The following is a 12,837-nucleotide window of genomic DNA, read 5'->3' on the forward strand; positions in this document are numbered from 1 at the left end:
CATGGGGAACATACTGACCTGTTGTGTGTGCCCCAGGGCCAGCCTTGAGGTGGAACAGCACCAGGGGTCAGTGTATCCCTGTGAATCTGAGATCTATGAGGCAGCAGCTGGGGACATGATGGCAGGACCGCCAGTGGCTCCCACTGTAGAGCCTGCTGAGGTGACTTTTGAAGTTGGTGAGGACCTCCATGTGTGACACATCTGTGACCGGACGGTGTCTAAAGATCAGGTAATGGGTACCCTTGGCACGCCTCTGGCCGCTGATGTCCCCAAGGACCCCTGGGAGGCATTCCCCACTTTGAGCTCCTTTCTGCCCGTAGTCAGCTTTCCCAGAGCTGGCCAGGAACAAAGGCTGGTTCTTGCTTGCCTCCCTACCCTTTAGTCCTTTTCCGGAGAGTCCAGGCAGTTTCCTTTCTCCTCCCCTCCCAAACGCCCAGTTCATGCTCCCTCATCTCATTCTCCCAGGCTGCCATGGGACCATTGATTTATGGCTCCTCTTCTCTGTAGCTTTATTTGTTATCCTGTGGGACTTTGTTGAGGCTTCCTTGGTGTATGCTCCCTTTTCTCAATAAAAACTGAAATATCCCAACTTTCCACTACCCATCTTGTTCTTTCTTTGTACCTACCTAAGTTAAGAAACCAGGTAAGTGCCTAATTGCTTCTTTTGTTAAAGTAGCTAAATCTCAGGACAATTCATCCTCAAATATTTGGGGATTTCTTATTTAAAATCAGAATGGAGGTTGCCATGAGAGAGACTAAATGGTATTCTTAATGGGGTGCTTTAAGTCACCTTGGTAGAAACTGCTTAGTTTGAACACAGAAGGAAAGAAAATGGAGGGTACTTAAAATAATTGTGAAAGGTGTGAAATGTCACGGCCAGGGCTGCAGAAAAATGGGTGAGTGTTCGGGGGTTTCCCCCCAAAGGAGTTTATGAGGCTCTGATTACTTTAAAATTCTTACTTTAACACAAAATGTGTCTCCAGACTTAATCTGGTGGACTTAACAGACTTTATTTACCTCCTCGTTCTGAAAGACAGGTGGGGACGGTTGGTGGTGAAAACTTTCGAAAGACATGTAACATAAATGTAGACTATTACATGTGCAATGTGAAGACTGAAGGTTGCATTGCCAGGCCTTGCCTGTGTAAGTGTTTGCTGCAAAGGCTCCCTCTTTGTCCTTCCCCCTCCGGACAGTAGCATCTTGTTCAAAGATAAGAAAGTTGGAGTTTTTCGGTCTCTACAGAGGCAGGGGGATGGGAGGGAGTAGAAAAGAGAAAACAATTGGTTTGCCTCTAAAATTCTGCAGCGGTAAATCTAAGTAAAAATAATTCTGGTTAACAATATGGTTCTTGAATAAAAACTAAAATTTTCAGAATACAAAACGTCATATCATAAGGATACTAAATCCAGTTGGCTCATTGGTTTCATTTGAATGCCAGGGATTTCATCACTGTAGAGGAAATGTCGTACAGCTGTAGCTTTTCTATTTAAACTTTGGTTGGGCTCTTAATTTTTTAAGAGGTAGGATAATTAAGACTCATGATAAGTGTCACTTTGTAACTTGGAAGTACTATACTCACTTTTAAGATATTTAAGGATTGCTTCAGAATAAACAAATATGTGAATTAATAATTATACCTTTATACACAAAGCATATAAGTACTTGTGTAAAATACTCTACTTGGTGGTGTAAGGAAAGCCTCTGAGTAATTTTACATGCCAGTTAGTAAATGAGTAGTGATGAATAAGAGTCCAAAAGGGGCTCTTTTTTTTTTTTTTTTTTTTTGAGACAAAGTCTCGCTCTTTTATCCAGGCTGGAGTGCAATGGCGTGATCTCAGCTCACTGCAACCTCTGCCTCCTGGGTTTAAGCGATTCTCCTGCCTCAACCTCTGGAGTAGCTGGGATTACAGGTGCTCACCACTACACCCAGCTAATTTTTATATTTTTAGTAGAGACGGGGTTTCACCATCTTGGCCAGGCTAGTCTTGAACTCCTGACCTCGTGATCCGCCCACTCTGGCCTCCCAAAGTGCAGGATTACAGGCCTGAGCCACCTTGCCCAGCCTATTGTCATTGTTTAGGATTACAGCAAAGCTTACATGTGTCTCATTTGGCCCTTTCCAATACAAACGAAGCCTGTGTATGTTCCTTCTCCCTATGTATTGCTAATGAAGAAATAAAGACTTAGAGATCTCACATGACTATGGAAGACAGCTACTTAACAGAACTAAGGTTCTATGTCCTCAGAATGACATGGAAGTGACAGACATGCTGAATTAAAAAATTTAAACTCCAGAATACATATTTTGCCTATAAAATAGACCTGTCTTTTAAAATGTACTGCCATCTTGATTTATTTTATGGAAAGCTGATTTTGTACGACTCAAAGCCAACATTTATCTTTTTTTGTTTTTATTATTTTTTTTAAAGATTGGGTGTCACCATATTGGTCAGGCTGGTCTCGAACTTCTGACCTCAGGTGATCCGCCTACCTCCGCCTCCCAAAGTGCTGGGATTACAGGTGTGAGCCACCGCACCCGGCTTGTTTGTTTTTCAATAAAGGAGGGTCTCGTTATGTTACTCATGGTGGCCTCAAATTCCTGACCTGGGTTCAAGGGATTTTCCCATCTTAGCCTCCTGAGTAGCTGGGACTACAAGCGTGTGCCATCTTGCCTGGCTCTATCTTATGTCTATACATTCATGTCAGTAGATAAAAGTAGAGGTGGTTAAATAGCCTAAAGGCAGCAGTTGAATAAACGAGTTGATACACTTTTATACATGATCACATCTTTTTTTATTGTCTCCTCTATAGATACAGCTTTGAGTACAACACTTCTGACCAACCAGAGGCAAGCACAATACCCTCAGGAAGTCTCCAACAGATGGTGAGACAACAGATGACACTTTTTCTGTCAAGAGTGAAAACTGTTTGATCAGATGTATTATACAAAGTATTTACAAAAACTCATATTGGTTTAAATTTTTCAACATTTCACATATTCCATTGTCTTATTTTAACGTGATATACTTTGTTACCATGTTAGTGAAAACATGTGAACTTTTTGTGTATACATTTTGCCATTTTTTATCAGCACAATTTGTCATGTGATGGAGGGGTCGTAGGTTTATCTTTATCATTCTTTGTCCCTTTTCCCTTGCTTCAAAGAGTACATTTTAAAGATGAATGACAACTTAGGCTTCAGCTTGGTTTTCATTTAAACAAATGAAAAAAGTTGTTCATCATTGGGGATTGAATCTGTGATTGTGGCTTCCTCTTACACAGTCCTTGGGCCACATGCATTTATCACATCCAAGTTTATGCTACTCAAAACTTTTATTAACCGTCTCATTTGATGTAACGTAAATTCAAACATGCCCTACTCTTTATTTTCCTCAATGTTATGTTAAATCCTCACTTACTTGATAGAAAGCCATACATAGCCAAGTTTTTCAGTGATTTAAACAGCAGGCATACTAGTGAGGGTCCTGTAATAATATGGGAGTTCATTAACCTTTTTCTAGTTTGAGTAGACTTTGCCCGTCTTGAGTCAATTATTTCTGGTTGGAATTTGTGTTCATTTTTGCATTAATATAAAGAGATACCTAAGCCTGGATAATTTACAACAAAATGATGTTTAATTGACTCATAGATCTTTAGGCTGTAGAAACGTAGCTTCAACATCTGCTTCTGGTGAGGGCCTCAGCAAGCTTACAATCATGATGAAAGGCACAGGGGAAGCAGGTGGTTCCACATATGGAGAGGGACAGTAGAGAGGGGTGGGGGAAGGTACGACCCTCTTTTAAACCCCCAGAATGAGAATTTACTTATTACCATGGGCATGGGACCAAGCCATTCATAAGGAATGTACTGCCATCACCCAAACACCTCTCGCTGGGCCCTGTCTCCAACATTAAGGGTCACATTTTAACATGAGATTTGGAGGGAGAACATACCGAATCCGTATCAGAATTGTATTTTTCAGTTCCTTCCAGAGCATTGGCTTCTCACACCTAGAGAGCATGGAAATGGTAAAAGCAAGGCTATTCCATGTCCCTCACTCTTGAGTGGCAGGAATGTCTGCCTACAAGGCCCTTCCAGCATCAAAGGCGGAGGCAGTGAAGGAAACAAAGCATGGCCCAAGTCCCTCTTGGGGCTTTTTACCATTCTAGCCCCTTTGTTTTTTAGAAAGAAAAGATTATTTGTGCTACAGACACCATGTCCAATTAATCTGTATATTCATTTTAAAATTTAAATTTAAGATAGGTCACTTTCCAGTTGTGTAAAGACCCTTTTTTTGTTCGGTTTTAGTGACATATTAGTCAATGACCACTAAGTGCGGTTCGAGATGCTTACAGGGATTCTGGTGCATCTAGAGACAGGTGCCTGGCCAGAAGTAGTTATTAGCGCTGTTAGCTCTTAGGGTCTGGTAATTAAGGCCACCTACGTGTAAATGCAGGATGGGAGAATACTAATGGATCACGGCTCCTACATGCAAGTTAAACTCTTTTATGAGCTACCTTTTTCATCTGGTTTCATTTTATTTCCCTTTTCTTTTGTACATGAGTATTCTTTCATTTGTACGTAATAGAAACAAAAAGTAAACTAGGTAAAAAAAAGTTTTTAGATTTTACTTTGAGATTTATGTCAGATAATTTAAATGATAAATTGTTGAAAATTTTTTAAAATGGAACTTTGTCTCATTTTACATAGGAATAATCAGTAAGACTACTTTTATGTTCTGGTATTTGTATCAAAAGTGACCATTTTTTTTTTTTCTCATAACACAAAAAAGAGAAAGCAACTGTATAAACCATGTAAGTAAACAGTCAAAGTTAAGAAATTGATAGTTTGACATAAAAGCATGTCTCTCTTGATTCCTTTAAATTATAATGCGGACCCAGTGCATGGACCTCTTATTGTGGATTTTCTAAATCTCTTCTATTTCCCTAAGTATCAAATTTATACAGAAAAGTCTTTAGCTTACTGTGTATACCTGTTAAGGATTTCTGGCATTTAAGTTAACTTCAATAGTCTGGTTGTGGTATAAGGATCTGCTCTGAGTATTTAATCTTATTTTTAGTGAAACAACAAAAACAGAATCACTAAGTTAACTGTCAGCACCGTCTACTGACTTTCTTTCACAGCAGGTGAAAGCATACTTTCCTCGCTACACCATGACCTTATTTTTCTCCGTTTCTTCCAATCGTAGCATGTTTTAATTAAATCAGTGATACATACATGGTTATGACTATGCAAATATTATTCACTAAGAAATATGGTGTTTTCATTGTGCCTCTGCATTACATATCCTTCATTCTTTCTCTGAAATCTGAGCACTTCTGCCCTTCTCTTGGATCTTCTTTCTTCCTAGCCTGTTAGTTTATCCAGCCAAACGCAGTAAGCAGCCTCTGGGTCGTCTGCTTTCATATCCATTATTTTTTAGCATGAAGCTAATTTTCTGACTCTATTTGCCTGTTTTCCAACAGCTGTTTCTACCTCCAAGTGTTGCAGAATTTATCACATGCTTTTCAAAGATATTTTTCATCTGCTAAAACACATTTCCTTTTTTGGGGAGGTGGGGCAACTTTCTTGGCCTTTTGTCATCCTAGTTCAATAGAGTGCTTTTCTGTGCTATCTCCTTAAACTCTTTTGTGATGGCACATAACTACCGTCTTGTGTGAGAATCACTTGAGTCCTGATTCTGTGTTTCCTTCTGTCCTGTTATCCCCTCTTGTACTTGAACACATTTTCATAGGTGGAGATATTTAGAGATCTGGCCAGTCTTAAAACCGCTCCTCCTTGATAGAGAGTAAACCTCTAGGTTGAATCTAAACTGTATGGTTCTGAAGATATTTTACAACTGTTCTCATTACAGGTTTGTTCTTGAATCTATTGCCATTGTGGGATACATTATTTATAGCCAAATGTTATGTATCTGTGGAAGGTTTTTAGGAGCTTCTCTCTCTCAGATTCAGAAATTTCATAACAGCTTGGTGGGGATCTTTTCATTTTTTTAAGGCTAGTAAGTCTGCAGACTATCTCTTCTTGACAATTTTGTTACTTTTTTTCTGATAGTCGTCTTGTTCAGACCTAGGCTGCTTAGACCAGTATTCCTACGTTGGTTTTTAATTTTTCCCCTTCTGTTTTTTTTTTTTTTTCTTTCAGTTTTTTATTCTACTTCCGGGATATTCTGTGACTTTGTTCTCTACTATTTCTACTGAATTTTATATATTTTTTAGAGTGTTTTTAGATTTTTTTTTTAAAAAGTTTTGCTCCTGATTTAGAGTGGTCTTCTTAATTCCTGTTTTCTGTTGTTCTGATCTCTTTTGTTGGAGGCTTCCCTCCAGTGTGTAGTGGTCCCTGGCTTTATTTGGAAACGGGACTTCTGTTAATTGATAGCACTCAGTGTGAGGTTTTGGAAGCCAAACTAGCTTTTCATTTGGGGACCCTCAGTGTATTATCTGGGGATCTCTGAGACAGTCTCTCGCTCTGTTGCCCAGGCTGGAGTGCAGTGGTGCAATCTTGGCTCACTGCAACCTCCATCTCCTGGGTTCAAGCAATTTTTTGCCTCGGCCTGAGTAGCTGGGATTACAGACGCATGCCACCACTCCCAGCCAATTTTTGTATTTTTAGTACAGATCGGGTTTCACCATCTTGGCCAGGCCGGTCTTGAACGCCTGACCTCATGATCTACCCACTTTGGCCTTCCAAAGTGCTGCAATTACAGGTGTGAGCCACCACACCCAGCTGAAAATGTGTCTTATTAAAAGATAATTGTCAGCTTCCATAGGGCTTTGCAAGTCGCTACCCAATTCTCCAAGCCATTTGGTCTGTTCCGTCAACTCCCAGCACCAGCCAGAAGGAACTTCAGATTGATGTTTCTCCCACTGCCAACACACCCATGCCCGTTCACAAGCCGTCCAAGCATCGGTTCAACCTGTTTACCTCTCCGAAAGGTAGCGACCCAGAAAAAGAAAAGAAAGGATTGGAGAGTCGTCTGGGCAGCGTCAGGAGTGGCCAAGCCATCCCAATGAAACAGGGAATGCTGATGAAGCAAAGTGGCAAATCTTTGAACAAAAGGTGGAAAAAGAAGTGTGTCACTCTGTGAGACACTGGCATGCTGACCTATCATCCAAGCTATGATTACATGCAGAATGTTCTCGATAAGGAGACTAACATTCTGACCACCACTGCAAAAATCTCAAGGAAGAGGCCACCCCAAGCCACATCAGCCTGTGCGCCCATCTCCAGCTCTAAAACCGATGGGCTATCCAAGGACATGAGTTTACGCAGCTCACCCGATTCAGACACAGGGCTGGGTGACTTTGTATGTTCCAGCTCCAGCGTCTGCAGCACCACCAGCCCCAAGCTTGACCTGCCCCACACCCCTCACACCAACAGAAAGAGGCACTGAAGAAAAGCACCATCAACTTCAAAGCCAATGTCCTTTCCGGCACTGCTGAAAAACAAGAAAACTTGAAGTTTATTATTGTTCCCTCACTTGCCAAATGTGGCACTTTGAAGCCATGATGTATGAGGAGCAGAACGCCTGGGTCCAAGTCATTGAGAGCCAGATCCTGGCCAGCCTGCAGTGCTGCGAGAGCAAGAACATGTCCCAGCTGATAAGCCAGAGCGAGGCCATGGCCCTGCGGTCAATCTGGAAGATGAGTGGGAACTCCCACTGTATGGACTGTGAGACCCAGAATCCTAACTGGGCCATTTGAACTTAGCTCTCATGTGCATTGAGTGCTCAGGGATCCACCGTAATCCTGGCACCCACCTTTTCTGAATCTGATCTCTGGACCTGGATGACTGGCCAGTCAAGCTATCAAGGTGATGTCATCCATCGGGAACGAGCTAGCCAAGAGTATCTGGGAAGAGAGCAGCCAGGGACCAATGAAACCCTTAGTAGACTCCACAAGGGAAGAGAAGGTGGATCTCCGCCAAACAAGAGCAGAAGCTCTTCCTGGTCAGTGCCCGCCGCCCTCAATTCTGTACGGAGCTGTCCCTGGTGCTGTGGGCCACTATTGATGAGGCCCTGCGAGTGGCCATCCTGCTGCTGGTGCATGACTCTCTGGATGAACGAGACCTGCCGGGAGGGAGACACTCACAGGGCGGTGCTTCTGGCCTGCAGCAAGGGGAATGTGGTCCTGGTGCAGCTTCTGATCTGGTGTGGGGTGGACGTCATGATCCAAGATGCCCACATGAACACAGCACTGGCCTATGCCTGACAGGCCTCCAGCCAGGAGTGCATCCCTGTGCTGCTGCAGTACGGCTGCCCTGACAAGCGCTTCACAGCAGAAATTAGAAGCACAGTTTGTAGGGTCTGAAGCCCCTCGGATGGTATGTGTCAAATCAGTTGTGGCCAGTCTGTCCAGGGAGAACACTGGCTTCATTACACTTGTACAGTTGAGTTCTTCCAGCATTACTGCTGTTTAATAGAACATGATTAGTCATTGCTGAGAAGAAAGCACATTAGCTGAGGAGGTAGTTACATGGCACGCTCCAGTGATTGCCGCCATCTGACTGCGGTACTCAGAAGCATCACATTATCCCAGACATGTTCTTTCAAGCCCTTGGAGCTCTCCTTTCTAAGTTCACTGTCATAATTTAGTATCTGTTTTTCAGTCCAAAGAGAGGAAATCAGTCGCTATTATTTGACTGCAGTCTCCTTAGGGCAAAAACAAAATGGGAAAAATAAGTAAGATTCACTCAAAAATTCAAAAGGAAATTACAAATTCAGTTAATAACAGCATTTCAAGTACATTTCGTAAACTAAGTGAATACACATTTTTCCGACCGTAAGAGACATTTTATATCCTTTTGCTCAGGTGGACGTGTTAGTCTCAGGCCCTTCTGGGCCATAAGTCACACAGGCTTCTGAATTATTTAGATGTGTGAACATATTTGAAAAAAAAGTTTATAAATAACACATTGATTTTTGTACAAATGGCACCCCTCAATTTATAAATTGAACTGCATGTGAACTAATAATGTGCACCTAGTTAAGAGGGTTACAGATCATATACATGGAAAATATTCCCAGCAGTAAACACTTCCATTAATGTGATCTATAGCTTTTAAAAAGGAGCATCTCAGAATAAGATGGTGGTACAATTTGCTTATTAAACTTGAGAAAGAAAAAAAACACACTTGAGTATATTAGAAATGAAAAAGAAGGAATGTGATTTCTCATGATTAAAAGCATGATTTAGATCACATACGGCTTTTACTAACCAAGAACAAGGGGCTCTGGCAAGACGGGTGGTTTTCCGAATGCCAGACAGAGATGCCTCACTAAGGCAGCTGCTGATGGTTCTGTGGTAGAGACTGGCTCCTGAGAACCCAGATGACCTTGACCAGGTAGCCCAGCCCTTTGCACGAGTACCTCACTTGATTTCCATCTTCGTGGTATCCAGCTGCCTCAGATGTCCACTGCTTTCAGTGGTGGTAGTCAAATGCAGTAAACTAAACCATAGCATCCCTTAGGTTAAAAGAAAATTGGGGAAGCTTTGCTCAGAGCCCATTGGCAGCTGGCAGTTGATGGTGGGGAGAAGGGTGGTCTCAATGGAAGATGACACTAGACTCATGTAGCACAAAAACACGAAGCCACACACATTGGCAGCCTTGGGGGTGTCCCTTGCTCTCATATATTAAACCTTGTATTTTACAAGAGTTTTTCCCCTTCTTTCACTTTTTTAAAAATTGTACTTTAGGTTCTGGGGTAACTGTGCACATCATGCAGGGCTGTTGCATAGGTAAGTACATGGCAATGTGGTTTGTTGCCTCCATTCCCCTGTCACCTATATCTGGCATTTCTCCCCATGTTATCCCTCCCCACTCCCCCAGCTGTCCCTCCCCTGGTCCCCTCAACAGACCCCAGTGTGTAATGCTCCCCTCCCTGTGTCCATGTGTTCTCATTGTTCAACACCCACCTATGAGTGAGAACATGCAGTGTTTGATTTTCTGTTCTTGTGTCAGTTTGCTGAGAATGATGGTTTCCAGGTTCATCCATGTCCCTACAAAGGACACAAACTCGTTTTTTTTTATGGCTGCATAGTATTCCATAGTGCATATCTACTGTATTTTCCTTGTCCAATCTATCATTGATTGGCATTTGGGTTGGTTCCAGGTCTTTGCTATTGTAAACATTGCCACAATGGGCATTATGTGTGCATGTGTTTTTATAATAGAACAATTTATAATCCTTTGGATATATACATAGTAATGGGATTGCTGGGTCAAATGGAATTTCTATTTCTAGGTCCTTGAGGAATCGCCACACTGTCTTCCACAGTGGTTGAATTAATTTACATTCCCACCAACAGTGTACAAGCGTTCCGATTTCTCCACATCCTCTCCAGCATCTGCCTCCAGATTTTTTAATGATCACCATCCAAACTGGCGTGAGATGGTATCTCAATGTAGTTTTGATTTGCATTTCTCTAATGACCAGTGATGAGCATTTTTTCATATGTTTCTTGGCCTCATAAATGTCTTCTTTTGAAAAGTGTCTCTTCATATCCTTTGCCCACTTTTGGATGGGTTTTTTTCTTGTAAATCTGTTTTTAGTTCTTTGTGGATTCTGGATATTAGTCCTTTCTCAGATGAGTAGATTGGAAGAATTTTTTCCCATTCTGTTGGTTGCCAGTTCACTCTAATGATTATTTCTTTTGCTGTACAGAAGCTGTGGAGTTTAAGTAGGTCCCATTTGCCTATTTTGGCTTTTGTTGCCAATGCTTTTGGTGTTTTAGTCATGAAGTCCTTGCCTATGCCTATGTCCTGAATGGTTTTGCCCAGGTTTGTTTCTAGAGTTTTTATAGTATTAAGTCTTATGTTTAAGTCTTTAATCCATGTGGAGTTAATTTTAGAGTAAGGTGTCAGGAAGGGGTCCAGTTTCTGCTTTCTGCACCTGGCTAGCCAGTTTCCCCAGCACCATTTATTAAACAGGGAATCCTTTCCCCATTGCTTTTGTCAGGTTTCTCAAAGATCAGATGGCTGTAGATGTGTGGCATTGCCTCCAAGGCCTCTGTTCTGTTCCATTGGTCTATATCTCTGTTTTGGTACCAGTACCATGCTGTTTTGATTGCTGTAGCCTTGTAGTATAGTTTGAAGTCAGGTAGCATGATGCCTCCAGCTTTGTTCTTTTGCTTAGGATTGTCTTGGTTTTGCAGGCTCTCTTTTGGTTCCATATGAAATTTAAGGTGTTTTTTTCCAGTTCTGTGAAGAAGGTCATTGGTAGCTTGATGGGGATAGCATTGAATCTACAAATTACTTTGGGCAGTGTGGCCATTTGCATATTGATTCTTCCTAACCATGAGCATGGAATGTTTCTCCATCTGTTTGTGTCCTCTCTTATTTCCTTGATCAGTGGTTTGTAGTTCTTGAAGAGGTCCTTTACATCCTTTGTTAGTTGTATTCCTAGGTATTTTATTCTCTTTGTAGCAATTGTGAATGGGAGTTCACTCATGATTTGGCTGTTAGTCTGTTACTGGTGCATAGGAATGCTGTGATTTCTGCACACTGACTTTGTATCCTGAGACTTTGCTCAAGTTTCTTATCAGTTTAAGGAGATTTTGGGCTAAGATGAGAGGGTCTTCTAAATACACAATCATGTTGTCTGCAAATAGAGACAATTTGACTTCCTCCTAACTGAATACACTTTATTTTTTTTTCTTGCCTAATTGCTCTGGCTAGAACTTCCAATAATATATCAAACAGGAGTGGTGAGAGAGGGCATCCTTGTCTAGTGTCAGATTTCAAAGGGAATGCTTCCAGTTTTTGCCCATTCAGTATGAAATTGGCTGTAGGTTTGTTGTAAATAGCTTTTATTATTTTGAGATATGTTCCTTTGATACCTAGTTTATTGAGAGTTTTTAGCATAAAGGGCTGTTGAATTTTGTCGAAGGCCTTCTCTGCATCTGTTGAGATAATCATGTGGTTTTTGCCTTTGGTTCTGTTTATGTGGTGGATTACATTTATAGACTTGCGTTATGTTGAACCAGCCTTGCATCCCCAGGATGAAGCCTACTTGATCATGATGAATAAGCTTTTTGATGTGCTGCTACAATTGGTTTGCCAATATTTTATTGAAGATTTTTGCATCTATGTTCATCATGGATATTGGCCTGAAGTTTTCTTTTTTTGTTAAGTCTCTCCCTGGTTTTGGCATCAGAATAATGATGGTTTCATAAAATGATTTGGGAAGGATTCCCTCTTTTTGAATTGTTTGGAATAGTTTCAGAAGGAATGGTACTAGCTCCTCTTTGTACGTCTGGTAGAATTTGGCTGTGAACCAATCTGGACCTGGGCTGTTTTTGGTTGGTAGGCTATTAATTGCTGCTTCAACTTCAGCCCTTGTTATTGGTCTGTTCGAGGTTTCAACTTCTTTCTGGTTTAGGCTTGGGAGGATGCAAGTGTCCAAGACTTATCAATTTATTCCAGGTTTACTGGTTTATATGCATAGAGTTGTTTCTAGGAATCTGATGGTAGTTTGTATTTCTGTGGAATTGGTGGTGATATCCCCTTTATTGTTTTTTATTGCATCTATTTGATTCTTCTCCTTTTTCTATTAATCTGGCTATTTTGTTGATCTTTTCAAAAAACCAGCTCCTGGGTTGATTTTTTGAAGGGTTTTTGTGTCTCTATCTCCTTCAGTTCTGCTCTGACCTTAGTTATTTCCTGTCTTCTGCTAGCTTTTGAGTTTTATCTTGCTCCTCTAGCTCTTTCAATGTTGACAGTAGGGTGCTAATTTTAGATCTTTCATCGCTTCTCATGTGGGCATTTATTGCTATAAATTTCCCTGTAGACACTGCTTTAAACATGTCCCAGAAGTTC

At 41.3% G+C, this 12,837-nt stretch overlaps 1 pseudogene; it reads left to right on the forward strand.

Annotated features, from left to right (window-relative positions):
- Positions 1–6,662: 6,662 nt before the first annotated feature.
- Positions 6,663–9,148, forward strand: LOC116535557 (annotated as a pseudogene).
- The last annotated feature ends 3,689 nt before the right edge of the window (positions 9,149–12,837 follow it).

Source organism: Sapajus apella, unplaced genomic scaffold, assembly GCF_009761245.1.
Source record: "Sapajus apella isolate SASKATOON/1434 unplaced genomic scaffold, GSC_monkey_1.0 scaffold95, whole genome shotgun sequence".
Taxonomy (NCBI): Eukaryota; Metazoa; Chordata; class Mammalia; order Primates; family Cebidae; genus Sapajus; species Sapajus apella.